The sequence below is a fragment of the Vicugna pacos genome, chromosome 8, assembly GCF_048564905.1.
Source record: "Vicugna pacos chromosome 8, VicPac4, whole genome shotgun sequence".
Lineage (NCBI taxonomy): Eukaryota > Metazoa > Chordata > Mammalia > Artiodactyla > Camelidae > Vicugna > Vicugna pacos.
Genome location: NC_132994.1, coordinates 35,990,995 through 36,011,868, shown reverse-complemented (window position 1 = coordinate 36,011,868; position 20,874 = coordinate 35,990,995). Strand labels below are relative to the sequence as shown.

General features: G+C 35.9%; 1 pseudogene; it reads left to right on the top strand.

Moving 5' to 3' along the window:
- Window positions 1–19,303: 19,303 nt before the first annotated feature.
- Window positions 19,304–20,233, top strand: LOC102530887 (uncharacterized; annotated as a pseudogene).
- Window positions 20,234–20,874: the final 641 nt, after the last annotated feature.

Here is a 20,874-nt window from a genome sequence, read left to right as displayed (position 1 = left end):
GACTTACCATATGACCCAGGAATCCCACTCCTGGGCTTGTATCCAGAAGGAAATCTACTTCAGGATGACACCTGCACTCCAATGTTCATAGCAGCACTATTTACAATAGCCAAAACATGGAAACAGCCTAAATGTCCATCAACAGGTGACTGGATAAAGAAGCTGTGGTATATTTATACAATGGAATACTACTCAGCCATAAAAACCGACAACATAATGCCATTTGCAGCAACATGGATGCTCATGGAAAATGTCATTCTAAGTGAAGTAAGCCAGAAAGAGAAAGAAAAATACCATATGAGATCTCTCATATGTGGAATCTAAAAAACAAAAACAAACAAACAAACAAAAACAAAGCATAAATACAGGACAGAAATAGACTCATGGACAGAGAATACAGACTTGTGGTTACCAGGGGGGTAGAGGGTGGGAAGGGATAGACTGGGATTTCAAAATTGTAGAATAGATAAACAAGATTACACTGTATAGCACAGGGAAATATACACAAAATGTTATGATAAATCACAGAGAAAAAAAATGTAACAATGAGTGTGTATGTGTCCATGAATGACTGAAAAATTGTGCTGAACACTGGAATTTGACACAACATTGTAAAATGATTATAAATCAATAAAAAAATGTTAAAAAAAAGGAAGACAAGAAAATCTAGAAACTCAAAAGCATGGTAATTACAATGTCGAGCATCAATAAAAAACTACTAGATATGTAAAGAAGCAAGGAAATGAAACACATAACTAGGATAAAATCAGTCTACTAGAATTAATAGGAAAGGACTTCAAAACAGATCTTATAAATATGTTCAAGGATATAATGGAAAACATGAAATAATTTGGAAACAAGGTATCTAGAGATAGCAAAATATTTTTTAAAAATTATATATAACTTCTAGAGGTGAAAATACATTATCTGATTTTTAAAATTTTAAATTTCATTGAAGGGCTTAATAGCAGTAGATTATACACTATGGAAGATCAGTGACCGTGAAAAATGGACAATGGGAATTATACATGCTGAAGCACTGGGGAAGAATAAAAAAGGGACAGAGCTCCAGTGAGTTATGGAATAATATCAAGGAATATAATTCAGAAAGAGAAGAGAGAAAGAGTGTGGCAGGAAAAAAAGTGAAGAAATAATAATTGAAATGTTCCCACATTAGATGAGAACCACTAACACACAGAGCTAAGAAATTCAATAAACCCCAAGAGGGATAAACACAGGATCATCACACTAAGGAACATCATAATAAAGTTGCCATAAACCAATGATAAAGAGAAAATCTTAAAAGCAGTCACAGGGGAAAAAGTATATTACACAGAGGGGAACAGAGATAAGAATGATTACTGATTTTTCATCAGAAACAAAGCAAGCCAGAAGACAAATGTTGCAAACAAACAAACATGCAAATAAATAAACAAACATCATCAATTTAGAATTCTTTATAAAGAAAAGATAACCTTTAAAATGAAAACAAAAGAAAGCAGACTTAAACCAACCATATCAATAATTATATTAGCTGTAAATGGACTAAGAACATCAATTAAAAGGCAGAGAACATCTGAATGGATAATAAAGCAAGAGCTAACTGTATACTGTCTATGAGAAATACATTTTAAACATAAAGATAGGGATAGATTAAAAGTAAAAGGATTGAAAAGATATAAAATATAAACACCAATTATAAAAAACCTTAAGTGGCTATATTAATATTAGACAAAATAGACTTTAGATTGAAGAATATTACCAGAAATAATGAGGGACATTTCATAGCAATAAAAGGATCAATCATTAGAAAGATACATAATAATTCTAAATATGCATGCACTTACTAATAGAGTTTCAAAATACAAGAAGTAAAAACTAATACAACCAAAGGGAGAAATAGACAAATTCACAATAATAAAGATTTCAACTCCTCTTTAATTGATAAAGTAATAGATAGAATAGAAAATTAGCAAAGATTACTTTTACAACACTATCAACCAACTTAGTCTAATTGACATTTATAGAACAGTCTATAAAAGCTTCAGGATTCACGTTTCAAGTGCATACAGAACATTTACCAAGAAACACTATTTGCTGGGCCATAGAGCAAGTCTCAAAATAATTTAAATGATTAAAATTATACTAATGATTTCTGACCAAAAAATGGATTAGATTAGAAATCAATATAAATATATGTGCAAAATCCCCAAATATCTAGATGTTAAATAATATATTTTTAAATGGCCCATAGGTCAAAGAAGAAATTTCAAGGGAAATTACAAGAAAGTATTTTGAACTGAATGATAATGAGAATTCAACATCAAAATTTGTGTAATGCACTTAAAGCAGTGCTTAGAGGGAAATATATAGCAGACCATCTTTGATTAGGGACCATAAAAAGATTAAGTATAAATACTTAAATGTCTGAATTGAATTTTAAAAAATTTTAAATAGCAGCCTATTGAAAGATACAAGAATTCAAAAGGAATTAAGATACATACCTTTTTTTCACAGTATAATTCCCTTAAAGTATACAAGAAAAGAAATGCCTATAGAGAGCCAACTGAAGCTAAAAGCATATTTAAATATGTCTATACAATAGAATTGGTGAAATAGATTTTTAAAATTTAGTGAGCATGAATGAAACTCCCATGTCATTTTCCAGTAACACTCATAAAAACAGATTCAATCTTTCAAAAATATTTATTGAGCATTTACTATGTTCTAGAAATATACCAGTAATATGGGAGGGAGGTAAAAAGGAAAAAAAATCCCAACCACTCATGGATCTTACTTGGGGTGGAGTGCTGGGGGCAGACAGATTATAAACAACAATTAACAAGTAAAAATACATAGTATTTCACCACATGGAATAAGTGAAATAGAGCAGGGAAGATGAAGGAAGTTGTAATTTTAAAGAGTGGGCAGGAAAGGCCTTATTGAGAAGGTGACATTTGAGGAAAGATCAAAAGAAAGTAAGGGAACAAACCATGTGAAAAATCTGGTACAAATGGTATGTGTGTACATGGTGTTGCAGGAAAAATAAAGAGGTCAGTGTGGCTGGTGCAGGAGCGCAGGGAGAGAATGAAGAGGCTAAGTTAGAGTGGTAAGGGGAGGAGGGCAGGGAAGACCAAATAGGGCTCGAAAGCCTTTGTGGGGGATTTAGCTTTTACCCTCAGTGAGATGTGAAGCCTCTGAAGGGGTTTGAGCACAGGAGTGGCAAGATCTTCTTGGATTCTCACAGAAGCATTCTGGCTGTTGAGTCTGAGTACAGACTGAAGGGGAACAGGGAGTGAAAGAACACTTGGGAAGCTACTGCAAGAATCCAGGAAGAGAGCTGGTAGCTCCTCCCACCAAAGTAGTAATAGTTTATGCCAGTGGGAATGGTCCAGTAGAGGTGGGAATGATGATGCAGGAGAGAGGGGCAAGTTGCTGATTCACTATCTTTGAGTAGGGAAGGGATGGGATCTAGTACACAAGCTGCAGATATCCAGAGCAGGGAACGTTTCATTTAAATAGGAAGGCAGAGAATATGGCCCAGATACTGGTAGGTGACTGTGCTGGAAATTTTGTGGAAATTCTTTTCTGATTACTCCTATTTCTCAAGGTAATAGGACACAAGAGGTGAAAAGGAAGATAAGGGAGAAGGTATGAAACAGTGGATTCGAAGAGTAAGAGAACAGTTTGGATTTGCAACAGTTGGTCTTCTCAACCAAAGATACCTTTGAAATAGTTTTCTAAACAATTTTGTTCCTGAATCTGTGTATATGAAGAAAGCCTAACTTTGAAGCCAAGTATCAGTGTCTTCCCATATTTATTATGCATATTCTACTCTGGAGAAGGAAAATTCTGCCCTCTAGACAGCGTACATGTGCCTCGGAAAGGTATAGCTAAATGTGAATGGAATGCTGGCAGACTTGTAGCTTTCTCGAAACTAAATTGAGGTTCTATGCTTTGAATTCCTTCTTTATTACAGGACTACCTTTAAGAGAGAATTGACACATTATAAATTTAAATGCACTTATGTGTATTTCCCATTTACCCTAAAATTACAGCTTAAGTCAAAACTTAAAGAAGTTCATGTCACAGAGGGAAATATACTTACTGAAGAAGCTGGAAAATTAGAATTTTCCCAAAAAGACCACGAAGGTTTCTAGTGAGCAACTGACAGGGAAAGTTAGAAAAGATTTTTTTTATAGCCTGCAGATATCATCTAATAAAATCATCTGAAATAAGTAAGGGTGTGTCATAAATATGCTATACATCAAAACTATAAATCTATAAAACCTCTGAGGAGGTGACAAGGAGACTAATTATCCTTCTGTATTTCTTCTGTTGATGCATCTCAAGAAAATAGCAAAGCAATCTTGGTGTTCTATATGAGCAGTGTGTTGGTTCTCCTAAAATATCTGTTCTCCTAAAACTCTATATTTAAGAAAAAAGAATTCACACCTCAATTACATTACTGGACTACACATACATGTATATGTTTTTCCAGAATCTAAACATTTTGTTAATGTCTCATCATCCCAAATCCCCCTATTATGGGATCTTTACCTGTCGGTATTCCAAGACAGGAAACTCCTGTGCCCCCCAACATGCTGATCCAAAGGATAGGTGTCTTAACAATTGACACATTTTAAACAATGAGGTAATGGGTTTTCCTTTTGTATGTGGAGGTGATGGCAAACTATTATTTAAGAAAATTAGTCTACTTCCTATAATAATCACTGCTTATGTTTGGGAATGAGATGTTTAAAAAAATCATTAGGAATATTCAAAGCCAAATGAAGACTCAGTACACTCTACTTTTTGATATGAATAAACAAATTAACTCACTGGTTCCTAGCAAACATTTTGGGTTCTAAAAATGCTGTTCCAATTACTCTTAAAGACAGAGGAAAGCAGTTACAATTCTTACGCAGAACTATTTATTTCTGCTTAGTTCAAGTTCTGGTTGAATGGCTTTAGGCAGTTTTTCCTCTTGGGCAAGGTCCATCCAGCCATTCTCAGGTAGGTTTGACTTTTTCCAGATGGGCAATTTAAAAAATATTGGTTGAAAATGAATAATACAAATGTTCAGATTGGATCCAACTATGATCACAAGGGCTTTTGGGTCTGTGCATATAATGAGGGAGGCCGGTCCTGTGAAGCTGTTTCTACAGGGTAAGAATGCGTATCAAAGCAACCTGGTTTAGAGAAATAATACATTATAAATGGTCGAAATATTATGGGGAGGACCCAGGTTTTGTCTATAAAAAAAATTATAAAGGGCTATTCAAATTTTCAGCCCATGCTACTAAAGTAACAAGAATTTTAATAATTCACTGAAATGCTTTATTATTTATCCTAAATTTGTCTTTTCAGTCTCTCACAGAAAGGAAATACAACTCAAGAACAAATTTCAGTCATAATGCCTCTGATATAAGATTTTCCTGATAAATAAGTTTTAAAAAGTAATCGCTAAAATGAGCTTTTTGTTTTATTCATAGCTTTTAATCATCTCAGCAGTTCTTGCCCCTCATTTGCACATATAATTGAAGGTTGGCTATGCTACAGCTACACTCCAAATTTCACTAAGCTACCATCAACCATGTTCAAACTTCCAAAGTTTCTCAGGTTTAAATTTCTTTGCTTTCTGATAACAGTGTATCTATTTTGTGTAAAAGAGGAAAAGGAATGGCAAGCCTTATATTGATTATTTAAATACACAGCTAACCCTAAAGCCTTATTGGCATCATTACTATCAAACAGAAGCTATAAAACCTGGGGAGACTTAAAGCCAGCCCAAGTAAGCCCTCCTGTGAGCTTGTTGGAAAATGGAGTCTGTGTTGGTTCTGCCTCTGTTTGACAGTGATCTGTCTACACACCTCATGGAGACCTGTTACAGACCACTACCATCAGTCTCAGCTTCTCCAGGGTAGGAGCTCACATTACTCGCTTGCCTGTCATGTAAGTACCTATTCAGTACTTACAGATACTGAGTACTGAATACATCTTTGTCAAATTGATAAATAATTCCGTAAGACAAGGGGTTTGAACTTGATGACCTTAAAATTTCTTTCCTGACCTAAAATTCTATGATTTCTATTTGTCTGAGCCTCTACCTATAGATTTTAAGAACTCCTAGGAATATTTATTCAATGAATAATATATAGAAGTTGCCATTAATGGGGTGTTAATCCTTTTCCTGCATCATGTTAGTGGTTTAAGACCCAAAGTGAAGTAAAATCCTGTTAATAGTTATTCTAGATTAGTGCTGTCCAATAAAAATATAATACAAGCCAAAAAATACAAACCACAAATACAATTTAAAATTTTCTAGTAGCCACAGTAAAACACTAGAAAGCAACAGGTGAAATTAATTTTAATAATATAGTTTATTTAACACCATATGTCCAAAAATATCATTTCAACATGTAATTAATGTAAAATAATTGTTAAGATATTTTACATTTCTGGTGTGTGTGTTAAGTCTTCAAAATCTGGTGTGTGTTTTACACTTGTACATCTCAGTTTGGACTAGCCATATTTCAAGTGCTTAATAGCCATATGTGGCTAGTTACTGGCTGTTCTTTTGACAACATAGTGTTAGAGCCTGATATTTGGGTGCTCTGTGGACCAGGAGCTTGTTAGAAATGCAAATCTTTGGAATCAGAATCTGCATCTTAACAAGCACCCCAGGTGACTTGTATGGACACTAAGTTTGAGGAGGGAGTATCTAAATTCTTTTTCCAGTGAAGCTTTTTGAATATTTTTATAACTTTCACATTCCTAATTCATATAAATTTTTCATATGTCATGCTTCCTGGGTATCTCTCTCCCCACTTTAAAAAATAACTTGTTTTTTTTTTCTAGTTATAAAAGCATGATTTGTTTATATAGAAAACTTAGAACTACAAATAAGAAAAAAAATCACTTTTTATCCCACCAACCAGAGATTAATACTGTTGACATTTTGATATTTATCCTTCTAATTTCTAAAATATTGGTTATTTCTTAATGTGTAAATAAATTCTTATAAACAATTCAAACAGTGACATATAAAGAGGTCCCTTCAACTACTTTCCCAAATGCAGTCCATGCCTGACTTCACCAGGTGAAGGACATTTGGGTTGTTTTCAGTTTTTGATAATTATGTATAAAGTTGCTATAAACATTGATTTTTCAGGTTTTGGGGTAAATATGCGTGAGTGAGATTGCTATTAGAAAACTTTTCTAATGGTTGCATTGTACTTCAGAATTTGAATATATATGAATATGTGTATATTCATTTATTCATTCAATCTACAATGTTGAATACACAGTATTAGGCAATGAGAATATACTGAATGTACTGTTGGTCCCAATCCTCACAGAATTTGTTTTTAATCAAATTCTTATTTATACACATTTAAGTTATTTCTAATTCCCCTATCATAAACTATGAGTTTTAAATTTTCAGTTCAACCATTACTGATCATCTACTATCTGCCCAAAAGTTTACTTGGAGTTTTCAAGGAAAAAAACATGAGCAACTAGGCAGTAGTTTTGGTTGGGAGAATCACCTAACTAACCACAGCACTGGCTGGAGTTGGATGGGAGGTAGGGTGAGGTGGGGAGCAGAATCTAACCCAGGCAGCTATTGCAGGTTAATTCTAGGTTAATGTGAAGAACCTGGGATCATCCTTCATGTTCCTAGGCCAGTGGTTTTGAACTTTAGTATACACAAGGATCACCTGGAGGGCTTGTTAGAGCACAGATTCCTGAACCCCACCTTTGATTCAGTAAGTCTGGGTCGGTGGTCAATAATTCACATTTTAAACAAGCTCCCAGGTGAGAACAACAGTGCTGTTTCCAGGTACATTCTTTGAGAACTGCCCTAAGCTATTTCTGGGAGTTTCTGAGCCTGATATTTTAAATTTGGATTCTCCATCAGCAGTTAGGAATTCAGAAATCTAGCAGTGGCTATCTTTGAAGTTATTGGAGAAGTTCTTAATGCAGGAAAAACTTCTGAGGGTCTAGAGTCTCCTTTGTAGGATGACATGGTAACTCTAATTCCTTGGATTTTATTTCTTCCTTTTGACTACTATCTTCATGCGGATTTTTCCCTGAGTTACACTGGTTGGCAAGGGAACTTGTCCTGTGGCACTGTCAGCACCACCACTAGGAAGGAAGGGACTTCACAGTTGGTTCCTCTGGAGTGGTGTCTTAAGATCAAGTTCCAGAGTATCGTACATGGGTTAGAGGTGGCTGGGGTTCTAGCTACAGGGATTTTGTGAAAGCTGCAAGGCATTTATTTACCTGAGATTTCAGAAAGCCTGGGAGTAGGGTATGCTTACCCTGGATCTGGGGGGATCTTGAGGATATGAGATAGCTCTGGGAACTGGAGGGAGAGGAATCAGAGTTCTAAGAGCTGCTGGTGCCTGTAGAGCTAACTCACAGAAGGCTTTTTGGTTTTCCTCCCTTAGCAAGTTTAAATAAGGGATATGTGGGTTTATTCCCCTCGTAGCAGGTTTGAATCCAATTTCACCACTCACTGGCTCCATCACTAACTAGTTCTTGGAAAATTTCCTCATCTGTAAAATTAGGACAACACCCCCATCCTTCAGAGTTACTGTGAGGACTAACACAGTAACACATGCAAAGTAACTTGTTAGCTCAGTACTCAACACACGGTGGACCCTCTTTGTCTATTGGGAGCATGGGCCAGTAGTGAAGCTGTGGTACACCATGCTGTGGGGCCTTCAACAGACTCATCACAAAGTATGTTTGATTCTCTTTGTGTAGAAGGGTACTGGCATTACTCCTTCTAGAAAATGAGGCTGTCCAGCTATGGGAGCTCGCTGTCAAGTCACTCACAAGCATGCACATTCTCTCAAGGGGATGTAAGATTGGAGCCTATAATAGCCACACTAGCATTTAAAGATTTCACAGCATTTAAGATGATTATGCACAGATGGGACTTTTAGAATTATGAGGAATAGGGCTGATTTATTTCAACCATTCATTTTACTAATTTTCCTGGGAGGTTAAGTGACCTTCTCAAGGTCAGAGAATGTTGTAATATTTAGAGTTTCTAACTCTAAGCAGGCATTGTTTTCAGCTACTCCACATTTTCTGAATATTGTCTCTTTTGCTCTATTCATAAAGCACTTGCTGTTTCCCTTTTTATTATATATATATACATATATTATACACACACACACATAGTACAAAATAAGAAGAAGTTGAGTAGCACAGTTCTGTGACTCCAAGTTCTTGCTTAGAGAAGGATTTTGGAACAGTAGGAATCTAAGGTCAATTTGGGAGAGTGAGAGTATATGTTGGCATGCCAAAGCACTGGAGCCCATCTTCCTGCTTTCATTTGTCATTCCTAGATACTCTAAAAGGTTACTACTACTTATAAGTTCACTTTAAATATTTATTCCAACAACCTGATTTTAGCTTATTTGCAATTTAGTACCTATGTTTATATTCCAATTTTATGTTTTAGTAGTCAGGAGTCTTTTCCTGTTGTCTTAGGCATATCTCAGCCAGTGAAAACAATTTCCCTCTATGTCAGAAACTTACTCAAAGAAGAAAACATCAGAAGCGTACTTTTTAAAAAGTTTGTAAAGTGTAAACTTTGTATATAACATAGAATATCTGCAAAGATTTCTTTTTTAAAGTCCTTTAAAAAAAACAAAAATAAACTCCACTAGCAGAGGAAACAGTAAATAATTACAGAATGGACTGTACAGTATGCTTTCCCATCCCACATACTCCTACTGTCCTCTGTAAATTCCTGCTACTTTTGTTGAAGACTCATCATGGATGTCAATCTTAATTATAGGAGAGCTTGACTCCCCACTCCCCTACCCCCCATACTTGGTAGAAGGGAGGATGCGTGGTGGTGTTCCCTAGAACTCCAATTGCAAAAGGAAGTATTTTCTCATTGAACCGGTGTTAAAAATGTTGTGTGGGCTGCCGTTAACTGTGGATTACATAAACTACTGAGAGCTAGCTTGATAAGCTAATAGCCACTTTAAGATTTTTTCTGTGAGAAATACATTTGTAGGTCCAAAAATTGGCTAACCACCAACAAACATTTGAAATACAATCTGTTGTAGGTTGGGAAATGATTGAATATTTTTAAAAATTTGCTTTATACAAATTCTTTCAAGTGTGCAATAAGTCACAAGCATTCCTTGAGTCCCTGAACATCTGTTGCATTAACAGATGTAGTACCTGTACTAACATATCACTTAAAGCTCAATTATAACTTGGGGGTTCATTATACTATTTGCTTCACTTTTGTATATGCTTGACATTTTTCATAGTAAAGATAAAGCTTACTTGAGATTTTTCAAATAGAAGTATGCATTTCATAAAAAAATTAATTCCAAGGGATCAACCTAGGGCAAACTTAGGAGGCAACATAAGAACCCCTAATAAGAAGTAAATTTGGATTTTTTAAATTGCATTCATAATATAGACAAAAAAACAGCTATCAGAATGTTGAAAACATTTGAAAAAATGGACCTATTTTAAAGCCTCCAAAATCTCCTACCACTGTTCATAATTAAGAATGTCCTTCAAATGCCTAAGTATGACATTAAAAAAAATCTAATGCAATTGCTGTAAAAAAGGAAAATTAAATCCATCCTTTAAAGCATCTCTTTTTAATATATTTATCTCTTTAAGATGTAGCTTAATAAAAGTCTACTAGACTTCCTAAAATATAATTTTTATTAAGTTCAGTTAGAACATTCACTCTTTAAATATCTACAGTCAACTAATAAGTTTCCTATATTTCCTTTCATACCTTTTATAAACAAAATATTTTAAAAACTCACAATGGCATGATGTAAAAGAGAGCAATATTTATAGTAGACAAAATAATATATGAAATATGATATGCCTTCTGCTATGTACCTATGAGTTTTACAGAATAATCATTACAACAGATGTCCTTTGAGAACAAAGGAGAATGAGAAAGTATAAAGGTCGGGAAAGGCATAGAAGGTATTTTCTGTTATCTTCTACTGTGTGGTCTTTTACTGCACTATTCTTTAAACAAAAAGGTCTCCACAAGGACAAGCCCTGCTTCAAATGTCCCCTTCCCCTCCTGACTGGAGAATAACATGTTTGTGTAGTATATGATTACACCAGACAAGGCTGTGAACACATGTGATTTACTCAATGATCCTATTCTGTTTCCTTTTAAAGATAAAGAATGCATTTAAGTCGACTTGTATGAGACTGTGATAATTCCTTAGAAGGCTCCATTCAAACAGAGAATAATATTACCTTATTTTAAAACATTAAGAGCATAGCCATTTCCTTGGTCTTCATTTTCTTTCCAGGCAACATCAATTAATTAATTTCATTTATTTTAAAAAACAAAATGTAAAACACAAGTAATTACTTTAAAATAGTTTTAATTTTTCTTTGTATAAGCAAAACATTCCCATAAAACATTCACTTTTCAAAAACCTTTATATACAAATAACCATGTAAGATGGAAGAAACAACTAAAAACAACACAACTAACAACAAAACAGCTCCCAACAGTAAGCCAGGTCAGGGTGCGGATTTCATGAAAACAAGCTGCACACATTCCCCCCCGAACCACAGTCCCCTGGGAGGAATCTTGTCCTTTTTAACTTGCTGGGTGGCAGAGCCCAGAGGCATTACTCAAAACTATGAAAGTCCCAAAGCATGGTCACCTAGGGGGAAATGAGGAGACAGATATGACTTGAGCGTGGTAATGATTTTCTTGTAATAACAGCAAAGAAAACAACCTTAAGTGGTAAAAGCTGCATGAGCTCCAACTTCAACAGGTAGCTAATTGTGTATGTATTTACCAAAGAGCATTTGTTAGCTTAGGCAGAAAACACACAATGTATACTTGCCATTCGTCTTTCAAATAATTTTCTCCAAAGCACTCACATTTATTGATTACAGATACACGTTAAGTGGTATTGAAAATAATAAAATATAGCAAACACCAGACATACTGTTCTAGGTACTTCATCCAGTTTATTTCACTTAATCCTCACAATAACCCTATGAGGTAAGACCCATTATTATTCATGTTTTACCACAAAAAAGCTAAGTCATAGGAAAGTTTAATTATTTCACCAAGATCACAATAGAATGCAAAACGAGGTACCTTTTCTCTAGAGCTCTTGCTTTTAATTTAGCTTCAGTTCTATAATGTGAAATTGGATTTTTAACCCCATTATCACAGAACTATTCTTCTAAGAGTGTAAATTCTGTTTCTTCCCTGTGAAATTCCACCTCTCTGACTCATTGTTCACTTTCCACCCCCCAATTCACCTTCTGGTTTCACCTGCTTTCCTATACAAACTGGGCCCCTAGTCATTTCAACTATGCCCCAAACTCCTTCCCAGGCCTCTCCTATGCAGTCAAGCCAAGGTGGTCGCCCGCACCTGCAATCTCTGTTCCTACCACTGCTTCCCAGCAGTGAAGCATCACTGCTTATCCACACACAAAAAATCATGCCACCTGTTGGTATGTGGGCCTTCACTACTGCTCAGCAGTCATTTCATTGACACTTTGCAGCATCCGTAACAGTTGTCCCAAACTTCTTCTAGGATTAAGTTCCCAAATGCACTCATCTATCCCTTTGTAGATGATTTTACCATGGCTTTATTTAAAATCCATCTAAAAGAGGATTGTCAGATAAAATACAGAATGCCTGGTAATATTTGAATTTCAAATAAAGGAATCATATTTTAGGATAGGTATGTCCCAAATATTGCCCTATAGAAATATTTAAATGTTATTTAAACTGATAAAAATAGCGAACTATGTACTGAGAGCCTACCAAACATTGTATAGAACATACTTAATACTAAAAACTTTTTCATTGTTTGCCTGAAGTTAACATTTTAGTGGGCTTCTTGTACTTTAATTCGCTAAATCAAATTCAATCAAACTCCCATTCTTTATATTCCCAGAAGTACCCTTCCCTATTCAGAGGTTAACTCTCTGACCTATGGTATTGATTTTTTTCCTTACTTCACTTTCTCCTTCATACTATATATTCCTTCCTTTCTACTTTCAAGCGTGGTCAGGTCATCCCTACTATGGTATTAATGGTCCCAATTCTTCACCCCTCTGTGAACCCATGCCCTTTGCCATTTCACTTTGCAATTTCTCCAAGGAAGTGAATTCTATTTCCCTACCCCCTGAGTCTGGGCTTGGTCACATAACCTGCCCCTGTCAACAGAATGAGGCAGAAGTGCCAGTGTGTCAGTTTTGAGTATAGGCCTCAAGAAGGCTTATATGTTTCTGCTTGCCCTCTTAAATAAGAAAAAAAAAAAAAAGTATCCAAAAACCCCCAAAACACTAATTTGAAAAGATACACGCACCCTAATGGTCATAGTAGCACTATTTACAATTGCCAAGATATGGAAGCAACCTAAGTGTCCATTAACAGATGAATGGATAAAGAAGATGCAGTATATCTATACAGTGGAATTTTACTCAGCCGTAAAAAGAAGGAAATTTTGCCATCTGCAGCAACATGGATGGACTTGGAGGGTATTATGCTAAATGAAGTAAGTCTGATAGAGACAGATAGTTATAGGTTGAATCTAAAAAATACAGCCAACTAGTGAATATACTAAAAAAAAAAAAAAGAAGCAGACTCACAGATATAGAGAACAAACTTAGTGGTTAATAGTAGGGAGAGGGAAGGAGAGAGGGGCAATAAAGGGGTAGGAGATTAAGAGGTGCAAACTAAATGAGCTAGAAGGATGTATTGTACCACATAGGGAATAAAGCTAACATTTTATAATAACTATAAATGAAGCATAACCTTTACAAATGTGAATCACTGTACTGTACATCTGTAACATACAATATTGTACACCAACCATACTTCAATAAAAAAAATTCTACAATGAAGACAAAAACAAAACTCTTCTTCCATCTGCATGAGAAAGCTATGCACAGGCAAGCCCGACAGTCCCAGCAGTATGACAAGTGAAAGAGTCTAACCTAGAGCAAAGCCCCCAACAGACTTTCAGATGCACAAGCAAGCCAAGCTGAGATCAGCCAATCCTCAGATACTTGAGCTATAATAATTACTGTCTTAAGCCACTGTGTTTTAGAGTGTGTTATACAGCAAAAGTTAACTGAAATACCTACCCTGAAATAACTGCTCTTGACCTTACTACCTCAACTTTCTTTCTTATACTCCCAATCTGCTGCAAAAAGTATCCTTTATTTTTTTGCCTTTGTTCTCTCACCACTTGTTTTTCTTATCTGTACCACTTCTCTTAATTGACACCAAAACCTCTTTTTTTAATTGACATATAGTCAGTTTACAATGTTGTGTTAATTTCTAGTGTACAGCATAGTGATTCAGTTTTTTGTATGTGTGTGTGTATGTATATATATATATTCCTTTTCATATCCTTTTTCATTATAGGCTATTACAAGGTATTGAACATAGTTCCCTGTGCTATACAGTAGGGCCTTGCTGTTTATCTCTTTTACATATAGTAGTTAGTATCTGCAAATCCCAAACTCCCAATTTATCCTCCACACCCTTTCCCCATTGGAAACCCAAGTTTGTTTTCTATGTCTGTGAGTCTGTTTCTATTTTGTAAGTAAGCTCATTAGTCTCACTTTTTTAGATTCCACATACAAATGATATCATATGGTATTTTTCTTTCTCTTTCTTGCTTACTTCACTTCATATGACATCTCCAGGTCCATCCATGTTGCTGCAAATGGCATTATTTTATTCTTTTTTATGGCTGAGTAGTAATCCATTATATATATGTATCTCATAACTTCTTTATCCAGTCATCTGTTAATGGACATTTTGGTTGCTTCCATGTTTTGGCTATTGTAAATACTGCTGCTGTAAACACTGGGGTGTATGTATCTTTTGAATTAGAGTTCCCTATGAATATATGCCCAGGAGTGGGATTGCTGGATCATATGGTATGTCTATTTTTAGTTTTTTGAGGAATCTCCATACTGTTTTCCATAATGGTTGCACCAAACTGCATTCCCACCAACAGTGTAGGAGGGTTCCCTTTTCTCTACACCTTTTCCAGCATTTATTGTTTGTGGACTTTTTAATGATGGCCATTCTGACTGGTATGAGGTAATACCTCTTTGTAGTTTTGATTTGCACTTCTCTTATAATTAGCAGTGGAGCACTTTTTTTTTTTCAATGTGTCTATTGGCCATTTGTATGTCTTCATTGACACCAAAAACCTCTTATTGATCAGTCCTATAGCTTTGGCTCTCCCTCATCCACTTTGGCCTCTATGTAGCACTTGACACTGTAGATCACCTGATGCCTCTGTTAAATTTCCCTCTCCTTGATTGTTCCATACATCTCAATTTCTTTGGTTGTTGTTTCATCTACTTCAAGGGCTTATCTTCTTTCTTCCACTCTTCTGGGAGTTAATTCATTCCCCCAACAGCAACTGTCATTCATTTGAGTTACACATATTTATCTCCACCCCCAATCCTCCTTCTATGCTCTAGTTCAACTGGTATTCAAACTATAGTGTACATTAGAATTACCCAGAGGGCTTACTAATATTCTGATTGCTAGGGCCCCATTCCTCAAGTTTCATATTTAGTTAGTCTGGAGTGAGGCCTGAGAATTTACATTTCTAACAAAGTCTCAGGTAATGCTAATGCATCACTTTGAGAACCATTATTCTAGTTTCATATTACTGTTTCCCTCTGGTTATCCACAGGTGCCTGAAAGATCACATACAGTATCAATCAGAGGCTTTTTATTGTAAGCCCTAGGAACCAATTTGGGCTAACTAAAGCAAAAACAAGAATTTATCAGGGAGCTCAAAGAATCAGTGTGAAGGCTGGTGAACCATGTCCCAAATAAGAAAGGAACCAGAAAAAGGACTAAGTCTAAAGAAGTAAACAGTGTTTCTTGTGTTCTTGAATCCCTCTGTTCAAGATCAATTCCAAATGAGTCTCTTACCCATCCCTTAGTTGTCCCAGGGCAGTGACAGAAAGGATTATGGTGGGAGTAGCCACCACGGATGCCTCCTCTTTCATACTGTCTTAGTTCAGACCCATGGTATCTAGCCTACCCTAACGTCAAAGTCTAGTTAACACCTGTCAGTGTTCCAATCTTTTTTAATCCATGACTCACATCCCAGGTTCTTTTGATCACATCCCCTTGTACCCCATACACCTTAACTCTCGGGTTAAGGATCTTTCTATTTGAAGCCTCTGTGAGTTAGTATCTTATTTGTTACATACTTCGTAAGAGTTGAACATACTATCTTAAACTATCACTATATACTTGTATTACTTGTTCTACCAGATTTTAAGAACATTAAGGAGCTTTCTATTACTAATTAATCTTCTGTATTTCCCAGAAACTACTCTACTGCCTTACACATAGTAATGATGAGTATAATCTGTTGGACAGATGAATAAATGGATGTTTATAATATAAGGCTAGTGTTTGGGGTTGGTCCACTTGAGATAGCAGCCAGTGGCTGTGCCAGGAATTCCTGAACTGCTGGAATCAAGGGGTATAAATCTTGGTAGCTTGGAGCTAGAAGGTGAGTCTAAACCAAAGATGATCAGGTTGCAGTCAGAAGTCAGGAGGCCAAATACAGGTATCAAGTAAAAAGATTCAAAGGCCAAACTTGAGATGATGTATAGAGCAAAGGGCATGGAATCAAAGACACAGAAGAAGCAACAATAGTTTAATAGGTTGATGGGGATCTAGGATAGTGGACTTCTTTAGAGGCTTGTGCATAGTGTTTACCAAATCAAAATGAGTGGTTTGTTGGTAAAATGGAGTTGCCTAAGAACCAGAAGTTGGGTTGGCAGTCATCATTTCAAGCAAAGAAACACATTTGTGGAAATAAATTTATAATAGCAAACATAGTGAAATATGAATAGACCTGCTCTGAGAGGTAGATTAAATTTGAGCTCCATTTTCTTGCTTCTGCCCTGTCACCTTAATTTATTTCACACATTTGCACAAGTTCACATCTAAGTTCTAATGTAGTTTTTGACTCCTCTATACTACGGATAAAAAAACATATTTTAAATATCATAGTATTCAACACCAAATACAAAAAATTAACAAATTTATTTTGCTGTATTTTTTAGACTTCTAATCTACCAGTCAGTAAAGCTACGATAAGAACACTGTAACTAATAACTACTGATTTGCCAACATTAACTGTTCATAGACTAGAAAATTCTAAGAATATTTCAAAGGTTTTTAAAAATTTTTAAATGTAAAACAAAAACATCCTAATTATAAGAAATGCATATTTTATTACTGCACACTCTAAAAAGTTTAATTCCTACCACTGTCTTGCCCTATAAAGCATTTGTTTTGCTTGCCTGTCAGTCTGTGAGGCTGGGTTGAGCAGCTCTCTGCCACACATGGTGTTTCCTTGTACTAATTAACAGCAAGTATGGCAAAGACTAATGTCCACATGAAAAGCACAGCAAAATTCACTTTAAATCCTATTATAAATATTCAATAGTCCTCTGCATGAATTGTAAAATAAATTTTGTTATTTTGAGTCAAATTAAATGCTGAATAAAGTATACTTTTAAAACCTATAACATTCTTCCTGATATTACTGAGAGAAGGATAAACTCCTATGTTAATTTCTTTAAAAGTTAATATTTGGCAAGCAACATAGAAAAAGAGGAATATCACTTACCAAGGAGCTAGGTAATCTGGGTCCCACTTACTCTTTGGGGTCTTAAGCAAGTCGTTTATTCAAAGTCTCAATTTCCTCATCATAAAACCCAAAGACCTGAATTATTATGGCGGTTCTTTTGAGGAAGACGGCAATGAACTTTCCTGTGGACACTGTTGACTTGGCAGATGTGAGGAGAGAGAGGCCTGGGTAACTGTAGGTTTACAATACTTCATAAGTGATTCTGACGCATATTACTGAGTAAGAACCAATGGTCTAAAAAATTTCTTGGCTCTTTTGCAATTCTAAAACTCTACTTCTTATATCCAATCAATGGAAATTTAATAGCTGCTAGCTTTCATTATGATTCTCTTCTTAATGAATAAGTATATTTTAGGAATTATAAAAGCTGCCTTTAAATTAGGAATAATAGCTTATAGTTTCTGGGTGCTAATCAGTTCTAAGGTATTAACTCATTTAAAATATGTAATTCAATCCTCACAACACTGTGAGGTAGGTAGTTGTATTATCATCTGTGTATTACAGATGGGAAAACTGAGGCACAGAAAGTAATTTGCCTAAAGTCACAAAGCAGGTAACTAGGGAAATTGGGCTGTAGAACCTAAACTCTTAACCAGTACGCCACGCTGCCATTCAGTAAGTAAACTACACATACAAACATAACCATCACTGTCCCCCACCCACACAGAACTGCTTTCCCTGCTACTTTAGAGGGAAAAAAGGGTATATTTTTAAAAAATTTGTGGGTCAGAAATGATGGAAAGGGGAAGCCGGGAAGGCAAGAATGAAAAGACACAAGGGAGACGAGCTGAAGGCCCCTGGCCTCGAGTTGTAACTCTAGACTACTTAGATTCACAAAGGCCTCTAAAAAGGGTAACTATTCCGAGGAGAGTGATTCCCCTTCAGTTATTATTTCATTCCATAATGTCTGAGACACGTTTGTTTTGATTGATCAAATACTAATTTCAAAAACATTAGAAATTTACCTTACTGGATGAACAAGACCCAAAACTATAAAGTAAAACAGGAAAGTAAGCACAAAAGCCAAGTTAGAGAGTCAGAGAGGTTAATGATAATTGAAATGATTCAGCCTAATACTAACCTGGCATATGCAAAGAATTTTATAACACTATACCTTGGCATATGGAGTATGAGGTTCAGATGGTAGAGACTAATACATTTTAAGGATAACCTTCCCTTCCCAACAGTATGGATAGTGATCTAGCTGAAGTTGGTGGTCCTAAATGTACAATGTTAAATGCCAATCTGCACAGCCATTATTTTTTCTATCTGGGTGCACTCAGGAATCTGGGAGCAGACACCTAGTTACAGCTGGTGTTTTGCCAGGTAAGTGATAGCAGGACATCAGGGCAAAGGAGATGTGGTTCCTGAAAAGAGAGTGGTAATTTAAAATAGAATGCAGCAGGAGATGAAAGAAGTGAAGGCAGAAGAAGGCTGATAGGGAGAAAAAAAGAGAAGTGTATGGATTGGAGGTCCCAAGTCAGAGAAACCAGAGAAGGGTGAGAGGCTGCAGTAGAGTGGGGACGAGCACTGGAAATGAAATGTCAGGGAACTAAGGACGGTTGTACTGGGAGTAACTGAGTGGGAGAGCTACGATGAAATTTCTGGCCAGAGAATGTGAAGCCTGCATTTATGAAGTTAGAGGGGAAATAGATTGGGTGTATGAAGGATCCAGGGTGTGGTAATAGAAGTGAGTGGCTGAAGATCAGGGCAAAGAATGTTGAGGCTGCTGCTAGGTGAGCTGTCTATTTGGGTGATGAATTCTCTCAGGATGAGGCAGGAGTTCAGGTAAAGAGGAAGATGTAAGTGATGTGTCATAGTCTTTAATAAATTAAGTCTTGAAAGTTTTTGGATATTCTTAGTACAGGGGACTAGATTCTAGAAAGGGGATCCTTCCCCCTTATCTGTCTAAAAACAGTTTTGTCTAAGAACAGTTCATATTAATGCAGAAGTAAGCAGCAGCTTACAAATGAGTAATGTTTCTCTTCACTCTTAAGACTAATATTTTCTCTACTTTTTAAGACTTGGCAAAAACCTCTGCTTCACATTTTCATCGGAAGGCTAGGTCTTCTCTGCTAAAGTCGAATGGAAAATTCAACTGCTAATTCAGGCAAGAAAAATCTCAGCTCCTTGCTCTCATAAATTCGTGACAATAAATGCTTTAAAAATAAGTTACAACTCAATTGCCCTAGTTCTGATTTGAAAACATCTGGTGAGACTACTGGGTATAGTTTCCCACTACTCTATTTTTAAGTATAAAAATATACAAAGGTTTCTTATGACCTTGAAAGAACAGGGTGGCATGCTATTTACTGACAGGCTGACCTTTACACAAAGAACCTACCTACACCTTCAACAAGCTGAAATTACTGTTACTGATGCCTTCGGAATATTGTCTGCTTCAGAAAGCAGCATATTTTGTCCAAGTCAAACAGAAGTGGCTAGATGGACACCATTTGGTCACCAAATGGTGCAAAGCAGAGGGCAGGGAAAAATTATTTCTGCAGTACCAATCATATGTCTGACACTATGCAAGGAAAAAAAGGAAATGTCAAATATGATTCCCATTGTCAAGAAACTTACAATTTATTGGTCAGTTACATAATATTTTAGCTCAGAGCCATGTCTCCACTTTTTTAAACATCCATGTCATCTAACATAGGACTTTATAGATATCAACAAGAAGCTAATAAAAAGTTAAAACATAATACAAAATATCTAGAATTAAGTAATAAAATGTTTAATATAGGTGACCAAGAGAAGAAATAACAGTTGAGCTGGTGTCATTGCGATCTATGAAAAATCTTGCTCCTGTTCTAATTTTTTTATTTTGAGCATGCACTGACACAGGAAGGTCCCTTTTCCTACTCACTGAAATCTTTAGGGAAGAAAAGAGCCAGGTCAGCATTTCTTAGAGATAGGAACTGGAGGTCAGGCTTACCCTGTAGTAGGGCATCAAAAATAGTTGAGTGCTTACCTGCATCCTTTCCCAGATAACCAAGGAAACTAGCCTTGAGCAATAGCTCTTTTAAGCCTGCCAAATATAGGCCAACCTGTTATTGAAACACTTTCCCTCTTGGGCTCTTTGGTTTTATATTGTTATCCTTCCACTCACTTATCAAAAAATTGAGCACCTACTATATACCAGCAATGTGTTCCTCTATAT